Below are 21,794 nucleotides of genomic sequence, written 5' to 3' on the forward strand. Positions count from 1 at the left end.
GGTGTGTGGTGGAGAGCGTCCTGTCCTTCCACAGGTGTGTGGTGGAGAGTGTCCTGTCCTTCCACAGGTGTGTGGTGGAGAGCGTCCTGTCCTTCCACAGGTGTGTGTTGGAGAGTGTCCTGTCCTTTTACAGGTCTGTGGTGGAGAGCGTCCTGACCTTCTACAGGTCTGTGGTGGAGAGCGTCCTGTCCTTCTACAGGTGTGCGGTGGAGAGCGTCCTGACCTTCTACAGGTGTGTGGTGGAGAGCGTCCTGTCCTTCTACAGGTGTGAGGTGGACAGCGTCCTGTCCTTCTACAGGTGTATGGTGGAGAGCGTCCTGTCCTTTTACAGGTCTGTGGTGGAGAGTGTCCTATGATTCTACAGGTGTGTGGTGGAGAGCGTCCTGTCCTTCTACAGGTGTGAGGTATAGAGCGTCCTGTCCTTCTACAGGTGTGTGGTGGAGAGCGTCCTGTCCTTCTACAGGTGTGTGGTGGAGAGCGTCCTGTCCTTCTACAGGTGTGTGGTGGAGAGCGTCCTGTCCTTCTACAGGTGTGTGGTGGAGAGCGTCCTGTCCTTCTACAGGTGTGTGGTGGAGAGCGTCCTGTCCTTCTACAGGTGTGTGATGGAGAATGTCCTGTCCTTCCACAGGTGTGTGGTGGAGAGCGTCCTGTCCTTCTACAGGTGTGTGGTGGAGAGCGTCGTGTTCTTTTTACACGTGTGTGGTGGAGAGCGTCCTGTCCTTCTACAGGTGTGTAGTAGAGAGCGTCGTGTTCTTTTTACACGTGTGTGGTGGAGAGCGTCCTGTCCTTCTACAGGTGTGTGGTGGAGAGCGTCCTGTCCTTCTACAGGTGTGTGGTGGAGAGCGTCCTGTCCTTCTACAGGTGTGTAGTAGAGAGCGTCCTGTTCTTTTTACACGTGTGTGGTGGAGAGCGTCCTGTCCTTCTACAAATGTGTGGTGGAGTGCGTCCTGTCCTTCTACAGGTGTGTAGTAGAGAGCGTCCTGTCCTTCTACAGGTGTGTAGTAGAGAGCGTCCTGTTCTTTTTACACGTGTGTGGTGGAGAGCGTCCTGTCCTTCTACAAGTGTGTGGTGGAGTGCGTCCTGTCCTTCTACAGGTGTGTAGTAGAGAGCGTCCTGTTCTTTTTACACGTGTGTGGTGGAGAGCGTCCTGTCTTTCTACAGGTGTGTGGTGGAGATCGTCCTGTCCTTCTACAGGTGTGTGGTGGAGAGCGTCCTGTCCTTCTACAGGTGTGAGGTGGAGAGCGTCCTGTCCTTCTACAGGTGTGTGGTGGAGAGTGTCCTGTCCTTCCACAGGTGTGTGGTGGAGAGTGTCCTGTCCTTCCACAGGTGTGTGGTGGAGAGTGTCCTGTCCTTCCACAGGTGTGTGGTGGAGAGTGTCCTGTCCTTCCACAGGTGTGTGGTGGAGAGCATCCTGTCCTTCTACAGGTGTGTGGTGGAGAGTGTCCTGTCCTTCCACAGGTGTGTGGTGGAGAGCGTCCTGTCCTTCTACAGGTGTGTGGTGGACAGCGTCCTGTTCTTTTTACACGTGTGTGGTGGAGAGCGTCCTGTCCTTCTACAGGTGTGTGGTAGAGAGCGTCCTGTCCTTCTACAGGTGTGTGGTGGAGAGCGTCCTGACCTACAGGTGTGTGGTGGAGAGCGTCCCGTCCTTCTACAGGTGTGAGGTGGAGAGCGTCCTGTCCTTCTACAGGTGTGTGGTGGAGAGCGTCCTGACCTACAGGTGTGTGGTGGAGAGCGTCCTGTCCTTCTACAGGTGTGTGGTGGAGAGCGTCCTGTCCTTCTACAGGTGTGAGGTGGAGAGCGTCCTGTCCTTCTACAGGTGTGTGGTGGAGAGCGTCCTGTCCTTCTAGAGGTGTGTGGTGGAGAGCGTCCTGTCCTTCCACAGGTGTTTGGTGGAGAGTGTCCTGTCCTTCCACAGGTGTGTGGTGGAGAGTGTCCTGTCCTTCCACAGGTGTGTGGTGGAGAGTGTCCTGTCCTTCCACAAGTGTGTGGTGGAGAGCGTCCTGTCCTTCTACAGGTGTGTGGTGGAGAGTGTCCTGTCCTTCCACAGGTGTGTGGTGGAGAGCGTCCTGTCCTTCTACAGGTGTGTGGTGGAGAGCGTCCTGTTCTTTTTACACGTGTGTGGTGGAGAGCGTCCTGTCCTTCTACAGGTGCGTGGTGGAGAGCGTCCTGTCCTTCTACAGGTGTGTGGTAGAGAGCGTCCTGTTCTTTTTACAGGTGTGTGGTGGAGAGCGTCCTGTCCTTCTACAGGTGTGTGGTGGAGAGCGTCCTGTCCTTCTACAGGTGTGTGGTGGAGTGCGTCCTGTCCTTCTACAGGTGTGTGGTGGAGAGCGTCCTGTCCTTCTACAGGTGTGTGGTGGAGAGCGTCCTGACCTACAGGTGTGTGGTGGAGAGCGTCCTGTCCTTCTACAGGTGTGAGGTGAAGAGCGTCCTGTCCTTCTACAGGTGTGTGGTGGAGAGCGTCCTGACCTACAGGTGTGTGGTGGAGAGCGTCCTGTCCTTCTACAGGTGTGTGGTGGAGAGCGTCCTGTTCTTCTACAGGTGTGAGGTGGAGAGCGTCCTGTCCTTTTACAGGTGTGTGGTGGAGAGCGTCCTGACCTACAGGTGTGTGGTGGAGAGCGTCCTGTCCTTCTACAGGTGTGAGGTGGAGAGCGTCCTGTCCTTTTACAGGTGTGTGGTGGAGAGCGTCCTGACCTACAGGTGTGTGGTGGAGAGCGTCCTGTCCTTCTAAAGGTGTGTGGTGGAGAGCGTCCTGTCCTTCTACAGGTGTGTGTTGGAGAGCGTCCTGTCCTTCTACAGGTGTGTGGTGGAGAGCGTCCTATCCTTCTACAGGTGTGAAGTGGAGAGCGTCCTGTCCTTCTACAGGTGTGTGGTGGAGAGTGTCCTGTCCTTCCACAGGTGTGTGGTGGAGAGCGTCCTGTCCTTCTACAGGTGTGTAGTAGAGAGCGTCCTGTCCTTCTACAGGTGTGTAGTAGAGAGCGTCCTGTCCTTCTACAGGTGTGTAGTAGAGAGCGTCCTGTTCTTTTTACACGTGTGTGGTGGAGAGCGTCCTGTCCTTCTACAGGTGTGTGGTGGAGAGCGTCCTGTCCTTCTACAGGTGTGTGGTGGAGAGCGTCCTGTCCTTCTACAGGTGTGTAGTAGAGAGCGTCCTGTCCTTCTACAGGTGTGTAGTAGAGAGCGTCTTGTTCTTTTTACACGTGTGTGGTGGAGAGCGTCCTGTCCTTCTACAGGTGTGTGGTGGAGAGCGTCCTGTCCTTCTACAGGTGTGTGGTGGAGAGCGTCCTGTCCTTCTACAGGTGTGTGGTGGAGAGCGTCCTGTCCTTCTACAGGTGTGTGGTGGAGAGCGTCCTGTCCTTCTAAAGGTGTGAGGTGGAGAGCGTCCTGTCCTTCCACAGGTGTGTTGGTGGAGAGCGTCCTGTCCTTCTACAGGTGTGTGGTGGAGAGCGTCCTGTTCTTTTTACACGTGTGTGGTGGAGAGCGTCCTGTCCTTCCACAGGTGTGTGGTGGAGAGCGTCCTGTCCTTCTACAGGTGTGTGGTGGAGAGCGTCCTGTCCTTCTACAGGTGTGTGGTGGAGAGCGTCCTGACCTACAGGTGTGTGGTGGAGAGCGTCCTGTCCTTCTACAGGTGTGTGGTGGAGAGCGTCCTGTCCTTCTACAGGTGTGTGGTGGAGAGCGTCCTGTCCTTCTACAGGTGTGTGGTGGAGAGCGTCCTGTCCTTCTAAAGGTGTGAGGTGGAGAGCGTCCTGTCCTTCTACAGGTGTGTGATGGAGAGCGTCCTGTCCTTCTACAGGTGTGTGGTGGTCACTTGGGTTGGGGTTAGGATTAGTTTCAGGTCAGGGATGGGTGGAGGCCATGCTATGGCTGGGGTGGGGGGTTTGGTTTGGTGGAGGTTAGGGTTAAGAAGAGGTCAGGTGACGTGTCAGTCAACGCAGATTTGAGCAGATCTTTGACACCCCCTACTACAGGGGTCAGAGGGGGTGGGGCAGGTAAGGTTTAGGATTTAGGGTTAGAGGTCGGGTTAGGATTAGGATTAGAGTTGGTTAGTCAGGGAGAAGCTGCAGTCAGAAAGTCCTGAAGGATCCTCACGGACACGATGGCGACCGCCACCCCCCTCCTGGAAGGTTCCAACTGAACAGAGACAGAGGGGACAGCAGATTTAAAGGACATTTCATGCTATTCTATAGTCTACATGCAGAAATATGATAATTAATTACCTTTGGCTCACTAAAGAACGATTTAAAAAAAGATCATTGTTATTTTTGCAGCTCCATTTTTACAACCGTATGACAACGTGCTCGTTTTAACACTAGAACGCCCAGGATTTTTCCCTCCCCCTGCAGCGTCCAGAGCACAGCCAAATGGCTGGGTGGCTCGAAATGACTTATTCAACAGCCTTCAATTAGCCACCTTTCATTTGTAAATGCAACACCAACTACCTGATCATCTGGATGAAGACATGTCCTAGCTAACCACATTCTTTACTCAGATCAGGGTGGGGGAGGTTTATCTGCTTCAAAAGAGCCTCCAAGCTCTGACAAACTTTGACTCCCAGTTTGTCAACTGAAAAACCAAGATGCCTTATTTTTACTACCCTGAGCAGACATTGAAAATTATCCTGGAGCAAGTCAACCCATTTGACTCTGAGGGAGAAGAGATATTCCTTTAGCTGGACTCAGACTGATATTTCTTTTGATAAGATTTCATGAACATCTTGTTCTCATTTGCTGATTCTAGCAGTTGTCTATCCCTTTATTTTCTGTGCCTGCTCATCCTGGTCAGGATCACAGGGGTCTGCTGGAGCACATCCCAGCTAGTCACAAGCAACTGGGGAGGGGTACTCCCTGGATGGGTCACCAGTCCATTGCAGGGCCACATAGATAAATAACCAGGCACACTCACATACACACCTAAGAGAAATTTAGTCATTTAATTTAACCACATGTTTCTAGGCCTGGGGAGGCAAAGTGGAGGAGAGCGTCCTGTTCTTTTTACACGTGTGTGGTGGAGAGCGTCCTGTCCTTCTACAGGTGTGTGGTGGAGAGCGTCCTGTTCTTTTTACACGTGTGTGGTGGAGAGCGTCCTGTCCTTCTACAGGTGTGTGGTAGAGAGCGTCCTGACCTACAGGTGTGTGGTGGAGAGCGTCCTGTCCTTCTACAGGTGTGTGGTGGAGAGCGTCCTGTCCTTCTACAGGTGTGAGGTGGAGAGCGTCCTGTCCTTCTACAGGTGTGTGGTGGAGAGTGTCCTGTCCTTCCACAGGTGTGTGGTGGAGAGTGTCCTGTCCTTCCACAGGTGTGTGGTGGAGAGTGTCCTGTCCTTCCACAGGTGTGTGTTGGAGAGCGTCCTGTCCTTCTACAGGTGTGTGGTGGAGAGTGTCCTGTCCTTCCACAGGTGTGTGGTGGAGAGCGTCCTGTCCTTCTACAGGTGTGTGGTGGAGAGCGTCCTGTTCTTTTTACACGTGTGTGGTGGAGAGCGTCCTGTCCTTCTACAGGTGTGTGGTGGAAAGCGTCCTGTCCTTCTACAGGTGTGTGGTAGAGAGCGTCCTGTCCTTCTACAGGTGTGTGGTGGAGAGCGTCCTGTTCTTTTTACAGGTGTGTGGTGGAGAGCGTCCTGTCCTTCTACAGGTGTGTGGTGGAGTGCGTCCTGTCCTTCTACAGGTGTGTGGTGGAGAGCGTCCTGACCTACAGGTGTGTGGTGGAGAGCGTCCTGTTCTTTTTACACGTGTGTGGTGGAGAGCGTCCTGTCCTTCTACAGGTGTGTGGTACAGAACGTCTTGTCCTTCTACAGGTGTGTGGTGGAGAGCGTCCTGTCCTTCTACAGGTGTGTGGTGGAGAGCGTCCTGTCCTTCTACAGGTGTGTGGTGGAGAGCGTCCTGTCCTTCTACAGGTGTGTGGTGGAGAGCGTCCTGTCCTTCCACAGGTGTGTGGTGGAGAGTGTCCTGTCCTTCCACAGGTGTGTGGTGGAGAGCGTCCTGTCCTTCCACAGGTGTGTGTTGGAGAGTGTCCTGTCCTTTTACAGGTCTGTGGTGGAGAGCGTCCTGACCTTCTACAGGTCTGTGGTGGAGAGCGTCCTGTCCTTCTACAGGTGTGCGGTGGAGAGCGTCCTGACCTTCTACAGGTGTGTGGTGGAGAGCGTCCTGTCCTTCTACAGGTGTGAGGTGGACAGCGTCCTGTCCTTCTACAGGTGTATGGTGGAGAGCGTCCTGTCCTTTTACAGGTCTGTGGTGGAGAGTGTCCTATGATTCTACAGGTGTGTGGTGGAGAGCGTCCTGTCCTTCTACAGGTGTGAGGTATAGAGCGTCCTGTCCTTCTACAGGTGTGTGGTGGAGAGCGTCCTGTCCTTCTACAGGTGTGTGGTGGAGAGCGTCCTGTCCTTCTACAGGTGTGTGGTGGAGAGCGTCCTGTCCTTCTACAGGTGTGTGGTGGAGAGCGTCCTGTCCTTCTACAGGTGTGTGGTGGAGAGCGTCCTGTCCTTCTACAGGTGTGTGATGGAGAATGTCCTGTCCTTCCACAGGTGTGTGGTGGAGAGCGTCCTGTCCTTCTACAGGTGTGTGGTGGAGAGCGTCGTGTTCTTTTTACACGTGTGTGGTGGAGAGCGTCCTGTCCTTCTACAGGTGTGTAGTAGAGAGCGTCGTGTTCTTTTTACACGTGTGTGGTGGAGAGCGTCCTGTCCTTCTACAGGTGTGTGGTGGAGAGCGTCCTGTCCTTCTACAGGTGTGTGGTGGAGAGCGTCCTGTCCTTCTACAGGTGTGTAGTAGAGAGCGTCCTGTTCTTTTTACACGTGTGTGGTGGAGAGCGTCCTGTCCTTCTACAAATGTGTGGTGGAGTGCGTCCTGTCCTTCTACAGGTGTGTAGTAGAGAGCGTCCTGTCCTTCTACAGGTGTGTAGTAGAGAGCGTCCTGTTCTTTTTACACGTGTGTGGTGGAGAGCGTCCTGTCCTTCTACAAGTGTGTGGTGGAGTGCGTCCTGTCCTTCTACAGGTGTGTAGTAGAGAGCGTCCTGTTCTTTTTACACGTGTGTGGTGGAGAGCGTCCTGTCTTTCTACAGGTGTGTGGTGGAGATCGTCCTGTCCTTCTACAGGTGTGTGGTGGAGAGCGTCCTGTCCTTCTACAGGTGTGAGGTGGAGAGCGTCCTGTCCTTCTACAGGTGTGTGGTGGAGAGTGTCCTGTCCTTCCACAGGTGTGTGGTGGAGAGTGTCCTGTCCTTCCACAGGTGTGTGGTGGAGAGTGTCCTGTCCTTCCACAGGTGTGTGGTGGAGAGTGTCCTGTCCTTCCACAGGTGTGTGGTGGAGAGCATCCTGTCCTTCTACAGGTGTGTGGTGGAGAGTGTCCTGTCCTTCCACAGGTGTGTGGTGGAGAGCGTCCTGTCCTTCTACAGGTGTGTGGTGGACAGCGTCCTGTTCTTTTTACACGTGTGTGGTGGAGAGCGTCCTGTCCTTCTACAGGTGTGTGGTAGAGAGCGTCCTGTCCTTCTACAGGTGTGTTGTGGAGAGCGTCCTGACCTACAGGTGTGTGGTGGAGAGCGTCCCGTCCTTCTACAGGTGTGAGGTGGAGAGCGTCCTGTCCTTCTACAGGTGTGTGGTGGAGAGCGTCCTGACCTACAGGTGTGTGGTGGAGAGCGTCCTGTCCTTCTACAGGTGTGTGGTGGAGAGCGTCCTGTCCTTCTACAGGTGTGAGGTGGAGAGCGTCCTGTCCTTCTACAGGTGTGTGGTGGAGAGCGTCCTGTCCTTCTAGAGGTGTGTGGTGGAGAGCGTCCTGTCCTTCCACAGGTGTGTGGTGGAGAGTGTCCTGTCCTTCCACAGGTGTGTGGTGGAGAGTGTCCTGTCCTTCCACAGGTGTGTGGTGGAGAGTGTCCTGTCCTTCCACAAGTGTGTGGTGGAGAGCGTCCTGTCCTTCTACAGGTGTGTGGTGGAGAGTGTCCTGTCCTTCCACAGGTGTGTGGTGGAGAGCGTCCTGTCCTTCTACAGGTGTGTGGTGGAGAGCGTCCTGTTCTTTTTACACGTGTGTGGTGGAGAGCGTCCTGTCCTTCTACAGGTGCGTGGTGGAGAGCGTCCTGTCCTTCTACAGGTGTGTGGTAGAGAGCGTCCTGTTCTTTTTACAGGTGTGTGGTGGAGAGCGTCCTGTCCTTCTACAGGTGTGTGGTGGAGAGCGTCCTGTCCTTCTACAGGTGTGTGGTGGAGTGCGTCCTGTCCTTCTACAGGTGTGTGGTGGAGAGCGTCCTGTCCTTCTACAGGTGTGTGGTGGAGAGCGTCCTGACCTACAGGTGTGTGGTGGAGAGCGTCCTGTCCTTCTACAGGTGTGAGGTGAAGAGCGTCCTGTCCTTCTACAGGTGTGTGGTGGAGAGCGTCCTGACCTACAGGTGTGTGGTGGAGAGCGTCCTGTCCTTCTACAGGTGTGTGGTGGAGAGCGTCCTGTTCTTCTACAGGTGTGAGGTGGAGAGCGTCCTGTCCTTTTACAGGTGTGTGGTGGAGAGCGTCCTGACCTACAGGTGTGTGGTGGAGAGCGTCCTGTCCTTCTACAGGTGTGAGGTGGAGAGCGTCCTGTCCTTTTACAGGTGTGTGGTGGAGAGCGTCCTGACCTACAGGTGTGTGGTGGAGAGCGTCCTGTCCTTCTAAAGGTGTGTGGTGGAGAGCGTCCTGTCCTTCTACAGGTGTGTGTTGGAGAGCGTCCTGTCCTTCTACAGGTGTGTGGTGGAGAGCGTCCTATCCTTCTACAGGTGTGAAGTGGAGAGCGTCCTGTCCTTCTACAGGTGTGTGGTGGAGAGTGTCCTGTCCTTCCACAGGTGTGTGGTGGAGAGCGTCCTGTCCTTCTACAGGTGTGTAGTAGAGAGCGTCCTGTCCTTCTACAGGTGTGTAGTAGAGAGCGTCCTGTCCTTCTACAGGTGTGTAGTAGAGAGCGTCCTGTTCTTTTTACACGTGTGTGGTGGAGAGCGTCCTGTCCTTCTACAGGTGTGTGGTGGAGAGCGTCCTGTCCTTCTACAGGTGTGTGGTGGAGAGCGTCCTGTCCTTCTACAGGTGTGTAGTAGAGAGCGTCCTGTCCTTCTACAGGTGTGTAGTAGAGAGCGTCTTGTTCTTTTTACACGTGTGTGGTGGAGAGCGTCCTGTCCTTCTACAGGTGTGTGGTGGAGAGCGTCCTGTCCTTCTACAGGTGTGTGGTGGAGAGCGTCCTGTCCTTCTACAGGTGTGTGGTGGAGAGCGTCCTGTCCTTCTACAGGTGTGTGGTGGAGAGCGTCCTGTCCTTCTAAAGGTGTGAGGTGGAGAGCGTCCTGTCCTTCCACAGGTGTGTGGTGGAGAGCGTCCTGTCCTTCTACAGGTGTGTGGTGGAGAGCGTCCTGTTCTTTTTACACGTGTGTGGTGGAGAGCGTCCTGTCCTTCCACAGGTGTGTGGTGGAGAGCGTCCTGTCCTTCTACAGGTGTGTGGTGGAGAGCGTCCTGTCCTTCTACAGGTGTGTGGTGGAGAGCGTCCTGACCTACAGGTGTGTGGTGGAGAGCGTCCTGTCCTTCTACAGGTGTGTGGTGGAGAGCGTCCTGTCCTTCTACAGGTGTGTGGTGGAGAGCGTCCTGTCCTTCTACAGGTGTGTGGTGGAGAGCGTCCTGTCCTTCTAAAGGTGTGAGGTGGAGAGCGTCCTGTCCTTCTACAGGTGTGTGATGGAGAGCGTCCTGTCCTTCTACAGGTGTGTGGTGGTCACTTGGGTTGGGGTTAGGATTAGTTTCAGGTCAGGGATGGGTGGAGGCCATGCTATGGCTGGGGTGGGGGGTTTGGTTTGGTGGAGGTTAGGGTTAAGAAGAGGTCAGGTGACGTGTCAGTCAACGCAGATTTGAGCAGATCTTTGACACCCCCTACTACAGGGGTCAGAGGGGGTGGGGCAGGTAAGGTTTAGGATTTAGGGTTAGAGGTCGGGTTAGGATTAGGATTAGAGTTGGTTAGTCAGGGAGAAGCTGCAGTCAGAAAGTCCTGAAGGATCCTCACGGACACGATGGCGACCGCCACCCCCCTCCTGGAAGGTTCCAACTGAACAGAGACAGAGGGGACAGCAGATTTAAAGGACATTTCATGCTATTCTATAGTCTACATGCAGAAATATGATAATTAATTACCTTTGGCTCACTAAAGAACGATTTAAAAAAAGATCATTGTTATTTTTGCAGCTCCATTTTTACAACCGTATGACAACGTGCTCGTTTTAACACTAGAACGCCCAGGATTTTTCCCTCCCCCTGCAGCGTCCAGAGCACAGCCAAATGGCTGGGTGGCTCGAAATGACTTATTCAACAGCCTTCAATTAGCCACCTTTCATTTGTAAATGCAACACCAACTACCTGATCATCTGGATGAAGACATGTCCTAGCTAACCACATTCTTTACTCAGATCAGGGTGGGGGAGGTTTATCTGCTTCAAAAGAGCCTCCAAGCTCTGACAAACTTTGACTCCCAGTTTGTCAACTGAAAAACCAAGATGCCTTATTTTTACTACCCTGAGCAGACATTGAAAATTATCCTGGAGCAAGTCAACCCATTTGACTCTGAGGGAGAAGAGATATTCCTTTAGCTGGACTCAGACTGATATTTCTTTTGATAAGATTTCATGAACATCTTGTTCTCATTTGCTGATTCTAGCAGTTGTCTATCCCTTTATTTTCTGTGCCTGCTCATCCTGGTCAGGATCACAGGGGTCTGCTGGAGCACATCCCAGCTAGTCACAAGCAACTGGGGAGGGGTACTCCCTGGATGGGTCACCAGTCCATTGCAGGGCCACATAGATAAATAACCAGGCACACTCACATACACACCTAAGAGAAATTTAGTCATTTAATTTAACCACATGTTTCTAGGCCTGGGGAGGCAAAGGAGGCCTATTTGACATGTTTTGGAATTTATAGTTTCAAGTAGAATTTAACAAAAAACAAAAAAAAATTAAAATAAACAAGTGAAACAACATATATCTTTACATTGCTGAAGGTTTTCATTGCTCAGATCTCAGAAATCAGATCACAGATGAGGAGATTTCATTGCCATCAGAAAAGAGAGGACGACAGAGAGGAGACACACTGTGCCAACAGAAAAAGCAAAAGATGGCACGATGTGGCATTCAGAAAAGGTTGGGAGGCCTCTCCATCACAGCACAATTGAATGTTACACTGCTGAGGAAGAGCCAACTGCTTTGGTCAGAAGTACGGTGTCGACTCGCTTCCAGAGTTTCCTGTGTTTCTTCACTCTGAACATGCTTCAGACTATTCGGGACTGTGTTGTTCAAGGGCACGCGCATGGAACAAGTTGGGACTGACAGGTTTCCTGCAATCTCCAATGTTTGTGGGTTTGTTGTTGCCAACTGCATCAAACTTTCAACCAGGCAAAATTCACTGGGAGCTTCCAGAATCAGTAAAAAACCTTGCACAGGTACATGCGGGAGGTGAGAATGCGAAAAAGGAATGTAATAAAGGAATGTTTGGTGACAAGCTCCCATACCTGGCAAAGGGAAACGGGCAATATGCCAGGTGAATAGTCAGTACAAGAACAATAATGCCAGAGTGCGCTTTGTTGATTGCTACAAGTATACCATGTGGCAAATGCAGAAAGGAGATTTGGTGGCAGTACCAAGTATGCACAGACAAGTAGTGGGTTGAAGATATGACTTTGACCACATGATTTCTTTGCTTGAGCATTTCAGTATTATGCCGGTAAAGAATTGTCCCTTGTGCATGAACGATAAATCTCAGCCAAAAAAGAAAAACCAAACTGTGGTGACCTCTTACTAGAAGTGACAGAGGTGAGGGGAAATAGTGAAAACTTGCGCAGCCACTTGGCTTGTCCTTTTTGCATGCCAAAAGAACAGCCTAATGGCTGTGCTGTTCATGTGCAAACTATGTTGAAGGCTGCTCTTTGGGCATGTAAATTTTAACTAATCCAGCCACTTGGCTGTCCCTTGGACATTGTAGGTAGAAAAACCAAATGGCTGCCCTACGGACGTTCTAGTGTTAAACCAGTGAGTAAGTAGAACCCAGTCATCTTCATAGTACAGATGACAGTTTGGATTGACCTTCACTGCACAAACATGCAGGAAGTGACAAGTCTGGACCCAAAGGGTTTCCTTTATGATTCTTAGTGACCCATCACAGCGTCACACTCTGACTGTCAGACTCCAGCTTCTGCTCAGATGAACGTCACTCACAGTATTTCACTGTAGTAACAAGTCCACAGCTGTGTTTCATCATTGTACTAACTAAATGGATTGCGTTGTTTTTAAAATAGCTGGAAAAAAAAACTAAATTAGACCAACTACACCCCCCCCCCAATGATTCAAACTGCCCATGCTAATTTCTAAATGGAAACTGCAAATTAAGATAGCAGATCAGGAGTAACTAACCACCCTGTAACGTATTTATATATCCTTCAGATATGGTTTAGCAGAGTCGCGGGACTAGTTCACATGACGTACATTAATATTCTGCTTTGCGAGAGTCGTAAATCAGTACTACGGACAGCAGCAGGGACATTTACAAAAGCAAAAGCTTAATTCACCGAACATTAAACACCGTGTTCCCTCATTTACCCCAAAATAGGTGAAATCTGAAAAGTAGGAATACCACCGTTTTAAGACTTTAAAACTTTTTACTGCACGCACTTTCTTCCCCAAGGACATGAATATTTTCTCTCAATTTTAAACTCTCAAAGTTAAAATCTCCACAGAAATAAATTGAGCATTATAGAATGAAAAAAGCCCTTCTTGAAATCGAAGATTTATTTAAACTTCAAATTGAACGCATTCTGTGCGGGACACGAGGCACACAGAGAATGATTGACAGCCGACTGAGACACCGAAGTGCGCTGATCATCAGATAATGCCGCTGTGGGTACCGGATGTTCTCGGGCTGCCGGATGTTCTCGGGGTCCTTCAGGGTCCTTTGACCAATGATGACGTCACACTATTTGATTGGCTGTAAGTTGCCACGACCAATGAGTTAACGTTGCTAAGTTTTTTTTAAACTTTATTGACAATTGCGGTATCATACATTAAATAACGAACAATAACAATGTAATCAATATTACCTCAAAGATCAGTCACCATTGCCAAACATAACATATTAACAAAGAAAATAAAGAATAGAGGGGGAAAAAAAGAAATTATGAACATAACACACAAGTGCATTTAAAACTTTCCTTGCAATATCAGGATATTAAGAACTGTATTTTCTGGTCTATTATATGATACCACACCGAATAGAACATTTTTTGAGTGTAAATGAACTGCCATTGCAATTTCGAAGAATACCAGAAGCAGAACTCATCCCAGAATGTTTTTATAATTCCACAGTTAAAGAATAAATGATCCACCGTCTCAATGTCATTCAAACAAATACTGCAGTCATTCTCTTCAAACCCAAAACGAATCCTCAAAATTTCCTTAGATGGGTACGACGTCGCTAAGTAGTAAAATCGCTAAACGTAAAATCGCTCGCTAAGTAGTTTGTCCAACTGGTGTCACCGTCGAGAACATCCGGCAGTCCGAGTCGATCCGGTACCCACACCGCCCTTTAAGCTAGGAACAGGATGGAAAAGCCAAATAATGTCAATAACAGTAGCTTTTCACATTTTCCTTCAATTTCGCTCTCCACAACGCGGGAATTCTTTAGCAAAAAGAAATCCACTAAGTGACGATGAATTCCCCCCGCAAAGTTTCCGCCTGGGGAGGGAGACGCCGTGCCCGCGAGCGCCTACTGCCCCTTCATCAGGAGCAAATTCCCACAGCAGAACTACTCACCACTCTTCCACACCATCACTGGAACTCACTGCGATCACCGCTGAATCTGTAGGGCTCCAGACTGCGACCAATGGCTCGCATTTTGCGACCAAAATTTGAGAGTGTGCGACTGAATTTTACATCCAGTCGCACATGTGCGACCAGTAAATTTGCCTCCCCCACCCTCCGTATTTTTTTATACATTAAATGTGGAAGGGGCACGTCAATGATCAATGAAATAATCAATGAGACGCGAGCGCACACGCACGCAGGCAGACACACTCACTCGCGCACATACTCATGAAACGCGAGCACACACTCTCGCGCGATGCCTGTCTGTGAGGCGGCCACTGCGTGTGAGAAGAGTAAGTCACTGTAAGTGGCTAAAATATGTGGAGGGGGCGGGGCCTAGAGATATTCGTGCGCGCGTAAACATCTGTGGGAAGGAAACGGAGACAAATATAGTCACAACCTGATATGTGCGTCTGAGCTATGAGCAAGCGAACTATTGATTCGTTCTTCCGGCCTGCGGCTAGTGTACAGCAGGGGTCTCAAATTCGTGGCCCGCGGGCTATTTGCGGCCCCAAAGATGATATTTTGCGGCCCCCGCCTTAAATGAAAATTTAATGTTACTGCAGCCCGCCAGTTTTAATGAATGACAATTTTTCATGACCAACCAATCACAGTGGGGTAAATGACTCTTGGGGGCGGGACAATGACAGGGCTTGAAAGCAGGACACCTGACAGCCCCCTCCCTCCCCGGACCACATTAAGTAGTTCCTTACTTTCCTTTCTAGAACGTATCTATTCGCTCGTAATTTTCTAAATACATGCAGTCCGTGCTGAACTTTTCTCTGGGTCACACAGACCCGGAGGAAGGTTAAGTTTTGGTTACGGTTACGGCGGCGCATCAAACGGTTTATGCACGGCTGTTACGGCAGCACACCGCTCCCGCGGGAGATGGTCAGCTGAGGAGAATAAATGTCCCCCACGTACATGCGTGACAGCTAACGGGGCTTGAAAACGGGGCTACGTGGGGAAAATGCAACGATAGACGTGTTTGAGATGAACCGGCACGTCGCCTGGATCGTTGGGGAGACCAGGCCGGGGGGGGGGGGGGGGGCGCTGTGGGATAAAGGCGAATCTGCAGCAAGACTAAAGGACAACAGGAAGTTGGAGTTGTCCTAAACATTCAATTTAGTTTTAATATTCCTCTCCCCCTTAGTGTGATCTGTGTTATTATATATTTATTTTACGATTATTTTAATGTTTTGTAATGCATGTAGCCTTTTTTAATTAATTGGTATTTTAAATTATTTTAATTAATCACTCAACTTCAAAAACCATCAGGACACATGTCCCATAATGCATTGTTTTGTAGTCTGTAGGGCAGCTTTCAGTCAGTTCAGTTTCCAGCTGTGTTCGGGTAGGTTTGCCCCTTGCTCCCACCCCTTTCTCGCAATATTTTTGGGATGATTGACAGTTGATGTTGGAGCAAAAACAAAAATATATGTCTCACACCAGGTGATCTGCGCAGCGTTGAGTCCACCTGGGTGATCTCAAACACGCTTATTGTGCATCTTGGCTGCACCTATTTGGTGTCACAAAGATAAATTCCCATCAGTTTTCTTTACCATTTGTACTGTCATGACAGCGATGCTGCTGTCAGTTTACCTGTTGTTGCATTTTCAAAAGTGAAGAATAAAATGTGACACTGAATTAGAAACAGCACATTGTAATTTCTGCATCTATTATTAAAGTATTTATTAGTTATACAGTGGAAATTAGTAGATTTGGTCAGCATGTTGATTTACGGTATGCGCCCCTAAATTTTCTGGTTGTGCCCCTAAAATTTTCAGTTAGGGGCCACTGTGCTCCTAGTGAAAAAAGTTAGTCTGGAGCCCTGATCTGCCTGCGGCGTCAAAGTGTAACACACCGCGCACACCTCCCCCCACCTGTCCTCGAGGGCTGCGGCCGGCAGGGACAAAAGTGGCGCGAATAGACTCAACTTTGATGACCACGATAAAAGTGGACTCAAACACTTTCACCCGTTAAAACTAACAACAGCTAATAATAAATATGACGTCTCCCACTTCTATAAATTAAGTTGTTAAAGTAAATTCAACCTACCTTTTACAAGTTCCTCCGCCAGCAGGTGCTTGCAGTTTCTCCAAAATAGCGGACTGCAAAGTGTGTCCTCCTGGAATGCTTCTCGAATAACGGGGTTTACCAGTCCAAAATTAAGGGGCAAAGGCCAAACCAGAACTGTTTCATGTTTTGTCAACATGATTTCCATACATAAGTGTAACACTGCTAGAAATTAAGTGTAATTTTCAAGATTGTCATATGTTTTGAAGGCAAACATAATGTCTCGACCAACGGGGATCAGCTATCAAAGCCTCAAGGAGGAAGAAACAGGAAGAGACCCAAATCCCCTTTAGAGAATAGAGCCTGTTTATTCAAGCTGACACAAACAGCATAGAACTCACTTCACTTACAACCCTCTCACTCAAGGTTTCCCCACTTCCCATGAATCTTAGGGGCTGAAGGCGGGGCTAACCCCCAGATCGCTACAATAATTGGTTCGTATCGTAGTGGCGGTCACGTGCATTTCCAGGTGGGCGTTACAATATTTAACAAACATGCTTAGTATTTTTAAATGAACAACCTTACTTTACCTGTTTTTTTTCAGTGCAGTCTCAGTTTGTCCAGCTGATGGCACCTGAACTCTGTTGGAAGAACCACCATGGGTTGGACTCCCGGCCCGGGTTTCTGCAGTAGCTGTGGTCCCCAGACCCCGACCCGGGTACTGCATGACATAATGTGGAAACTCAGTCCACTTCAGACAAGGAGGCACCTGAGTCCATCTGAGACACATGCCGTTGTAGTACCTGAACTCTGTGAACCCCTCAGAGCAGGACAGAGGCACTAGAGAGAGGTAGAGAAGGATGGATGGAGGAATTTAGTCAGTGTGAACAGAGAAAACTGGAGTGGAACTTCCAATCACATGATCTCCATGTTTGCTTTTAATCTGAATATAAAATCTGACACGAGGGATTTCAATCCGACGTCCAGCTGGACCCCGTCTGATGCTTTCAGTCCCACTCATCCACAGCCGTAATGACAGCCAACGGATGCTAATGTAACTCTGTGGGGAGCAGATATGGAAGGTAATCTTCTCCACTGAAGGAAGAAAGTGAGGAAAGCTTACACTGACAGAGGGAAACTGCTGACATCAAAGTATAGAAGTAGGCTATAAACTGCAGGTTTAGCACAGGAGCCCTAATACAATTCAAATCAGTCATAGTTTTTCTTTTTATTTGGCATTTAATGAACAGATTTTTAGGATGCTAAAATCACGTCTCCTATCAAAAAATCAGTTTGAGATGTGTAAACTCTGGGAATCTGGGAGCGGTCCTCTGGTGCAGCCAGAGACACCTGGAGTTGAACCCACTTAAAACGGTGGAGATGACCGTGGACTTCAGGAACCCCCCCCCCCCCCCCCAACACACACACACACACACACACACAATTCTCAACAGCACTGTCCCCTTAATAGACTCACATGGGTTCCAAGTGTCCAACATCTTGCAGGACCTTAAGTGGACCAATCACATTGTCTCACTCTGGAAAAAGCCTCAGCAGAGGTTGTGCTTCCTGCGACAACTCAAGAACTATTTCAGGAGCTGCTGACCATCTTCTACACGGCAATAATCCAGTCTGTCCTGACCACATCCATGACGGTCTGGTTTGGATCAGCAACTAAACACGACAGGAACAGACTGCAGAGAATCATCAGATCTGCTGAGAGGTTTATTGGTTCCAGCCTTCCCTCCATTCAGGACCGGTTCAGGGTCCGGAAGCAAGCTGGCAGAATCGCTAAAGACCCCTCTCATCCCGGACACTACCTTCTCAGCCTTCTCCCATCAGGGCGGCGTTTTAGGACAATGTGTGCCAAAACCCCTCTCCAAAGTCAGCTTCTAACCCTGAGCCATCACTGTGATGAACTCCTGACCACTCAGAGAGCACGGAATACAAACATGAACTGTCACAGCGGAGCTACTGTTGATTTCATTTAGTTATGTTTATTTATCCTTATATCTATCTTCATATTACTTATTATTATTCATCCTTTTTGTCTTTACCCCTTTACAACTTTCAATACCCTGCTTGGTTTGCACCAGAGTAGACACCAAAGCCAAATTCCTTGTATTTGTACTGTACTTGCATATACAAGTTCGCTCAGACACACGCCCAAACCTTTGTTCATATCACCACATCTGTCATCTCACCTGCAACAGTTTAAAAAAAATAGAATCATAATTAGACTTACAGCGTTTTTATTTCAACAACTGAAGAACAATGAAAAGCTCACAAGTGACCTTTCTGTTAAGGCAGAGCTACATCGTGCCCCCCCCCCCCCCCCCGTTCATCTGTTTTTGTGTCCAATCTAAACCATAAATAGACAATAGACAAATAAAAACATTATAAATGATATGGAAAGTAATGAAATGTAATAAGAATGTGTACAATGTACATTTGTCACTAAGGGGGTTGAGGAAGTACCCAAGCGCAGAGAGGAGGAGGTTCCAGGGCTAACAGGATCTTTAATAAACAAAAACTAAAAACCAAAACCCCCATTGCAGAGCAGGCAAACTCCAAATACTAAGAACTAGGAAACATCAGACTGACATCAGACTATGGACCAGCACAGGAAGGACAAATAGTATTTATGACACATTCATTTTAACATTAGTTTACTTTGTCTGGTGGCAGGTGGGGATGATGACCTCACCTGCCTTCCTGGCTGCATGTCCCTGTGGTCTACATGGTGTGGTGGGACAGACTGCATCACCCATTCTGTACATAGTACAGTAGAAACATAAAATATTCCATCATTTTAGAATTGAATCAATGTATCATTAAAATCTGTTACAATGGGAAAATGACAAACAGATCATGGAAATGGTTTGGAAAGCAGAAATCATGTTCTGCTCTCCAAAGCAGGGTTCAGTTGAAGGTAGGTGTGAGTTTTCTTGGAAAGGCATGCATGTCATTTTAATAACAAATGCCAATACACACATTTGTCTCCTAACAATGTTTCATTGAGGAAACTGTTGATTTTGCATGTTTGAAAACATCATTTTCAAGAGTGTCTTGCAGATGAAGCTTTAATAAATATTTACATTTATGTTTTTAACACAGCGAAGATGGTTATTCTTTTTTTCCACAAATTATGTCTGTTTGGATGAACAAATGTATCAGGACTTCTAGGATGACTTCTTTGACTGACAGATACAGTAGTTACTGTAAACTTTCAATACATCAAAACCGTTTACACCCCACTAAAGTCATCGTATCCCATCACCCCCTTGCTTGAGTTTATTCATGAGTAGCTTAAAATTCACAGTAAGTTCATTATGAACCCAATGTGTTGTACAAGGACCCTTCTTCCTTATGCAAGGCTATTACTACCACCTGATTGCTGACGTAAAACAAACCCAAATGAAAAACCTGAATAAATATTAAAGAAGGGAGCTGGTAAACACATCAGCTCTCTTTAAACTCATTGGATCAGAATTTTGACAGTCAGCAAAACAATGACCAGGGTGAAGACTGATGTCATCTGTCCTGGAGCACTGCTGCTCTGGATCCTTCTTGAAAAAGGGAAAAAGGACAATAAGTCAGTTTAGTCAAGCTCCTCCTTATCTACAATAGTAAGGTGATCAAGGTGTTCTACCTAAGCTACGTGGCTTCAGATCAAGTGGTCCAACTGAGATGGCTGAAGAGTCATGATGGGACAAGACCCTCCTGAAACGTGTGGGGTGACCAGGATAACAGTGATGCAGGAAGGAAGTGCGGAACAGTGGAAATCTGTTGTTGATCCACACCTTCAGTCCACACCTCAATGTAAAGCCTTTCATCTACCACCATTTCTATGTTTGTAGGTAAAGGGGAAGCGGAAGGCTGCGTCCTGATAGGGGGTCATCCTCATGACCAACACCAGCTGGAAGCTTTTTCCTCACTACACTGGAAAAGAGAGCTTCAAATCAAATGACATCAAATGTTTTAGAGAATCTTCAAGTTTCTATCAAATGGCTTCAGCAACCCTGTGACCCTGAAAGAGATTCAGCATGTTCTGATGATTGGTGAACAATCTATTAAATGGACATCAAAAGAAGACAGTCCAATCACCTCTCCAGGGGGTTTATGCCCACATCCATAGACAGGGCCTGGGACAGAGGGTAAGAACAGCAGAAGCCCAAATGGACGTTCTTCTGACAGCTTATTATACTTCCATGAGTATCCACATTCCCCTGAATGGTGTTCTCATACATGAAATGGGTTCCATTGCTCTGGACATTAAAATGAAAAGGGAATTGATGAAGGAAATCACATTTAGTCAGTTTTGATAACAGGTTAGCCTTTAAGTTTGACCCTGAGAACTGTTCCACAAAGATGACCATCATGGTCAAAGTGGAAAACAAGTCTTCCATTCTGAACAGTTCCATTGCAGGAGCTATCTTTAAGATGGAGAGCACTGGAGTGAAAGCCGGCCTCAAACAGCTGGCAGCGGGACACAGACATGGTCCCTGAGCTGCTGTCACAGGTGATGGACGAGTCTATTTAACACCAAAGGACACAAAATGAAATCGTCTTCCCACTTCAATGTGCAACGCCATATAGGGATTTCTGTGAAAGCATTCATTGCCTGAGATCACCAAGGGCAAAGAAGAGGTTTAATACAGCTTTACACATAACTGTTCCTGTGGCATTCCTGGGCAAATACAATCAAACAAAAGCTCATTCCACTGTCCTGCCTCATCGGCTGAGATGATTTTGTTTTCTTAAGTTATCGTTCCAAAGAAAACAGAGGCCGTTCAAATCTCAGAAGACAAGATACAAACAGGATAAATGAAAAAATCCATTGATAAATATGGATGCAAAGTTCATTGATACTGTTTCTGTTTTTCATACTTAGATGTCTAGATCTTTTAGATCTTAATATAACCCACTAATCCTCTGTCACTACTCTGTTGACAATGCTCTGGCTGCACTTTTTAATGTCTATGTGCAATTATTTACTGGAAAAGAGCTTATTTCTCTACAGATGCAGAGAGTGTGCGTGTAAGGATTGGACCAAACAGAAGAGTGAAGGTAAACTCAACTCTCAGAACAAACTGCTTTGTTCTTCTGTCCTCACGTCTTCTTTAACTCTGTTGAATTCTCCTCTTCCAGGTAAATGGATCTGATGTGTCTCTTCCCACGACTGTAGGGGCCATAGCTCAAGTGTCAACACAGGAAGGCTTTGTAGTCTTTAATGCAGCTGACCTTATTGTCCAATTTGATGGCCAGAGTACTCTATTGGTCAGAATGAGTCAGCACTATCAGCACAAAGTCAGTGGGATGTGTGGGAACTTTAACGGAGATCCTTCAGATGATAAAGTGTTTGGACACAGCTGGAAGTCACAGACCAGCCAGCCAGGGTGAGCTTCTGAACACAAGCATCATCATATCGTACAGTGTTTTATTGGTGCTGTATCAGACTAGACATCTGTAATTGTTCTCCAGACGTGGATCCACTGATGAAATAAATGAAGATACACACTGTCGTTTTTCACAAGAATACTCTGAACTCTGCAGCATCATCAACAACACCAGTCGTCCATTCAGTGCCTGTCACCTGCATTCTGACCCACAGCCGTTTTTCTTTTCCTGTGTCTATGATCTCTGTCTCTACTGTCCAGCCAATGGCATGCTGTGTTCTGCAGTTTCAGCCTATGAGAAAACTTGAACTGTTTTAGGGTTGAAAATCCCAGAATGGCGCCCTGCTTTACACTGTGGTATGGCTCATTATTATGATGTGTCCTTATACCATATGCAGACAATAACACCTATCATTTTCTCAGCCTTGTCAGATCCCTGTGAACAGCTGAACTGTGCAGAACATGAGTGGTGTGGGAAGAAAAATGGAGAGTACGGCTGCTTCTGCCATGAGCACCATCATGGACCAAACAATGAGAGCTATTCCTGATGGTGCACTGTTGTGCAGGATTGCAGCGG

This window comes from Oryzias latipes, chromosome 19, assembly GCF_002234675.1.
Source record: "Oryzias latipes chromosome 19, ASM223467v1".
In the NCBI taxonomy this organism is placed as follows: Eukaryota; Metazoa; Chordata; class Actinopteri; order Beloniformes; family Adrianichthyidae; genus Oryzias; species Oryzias latipes.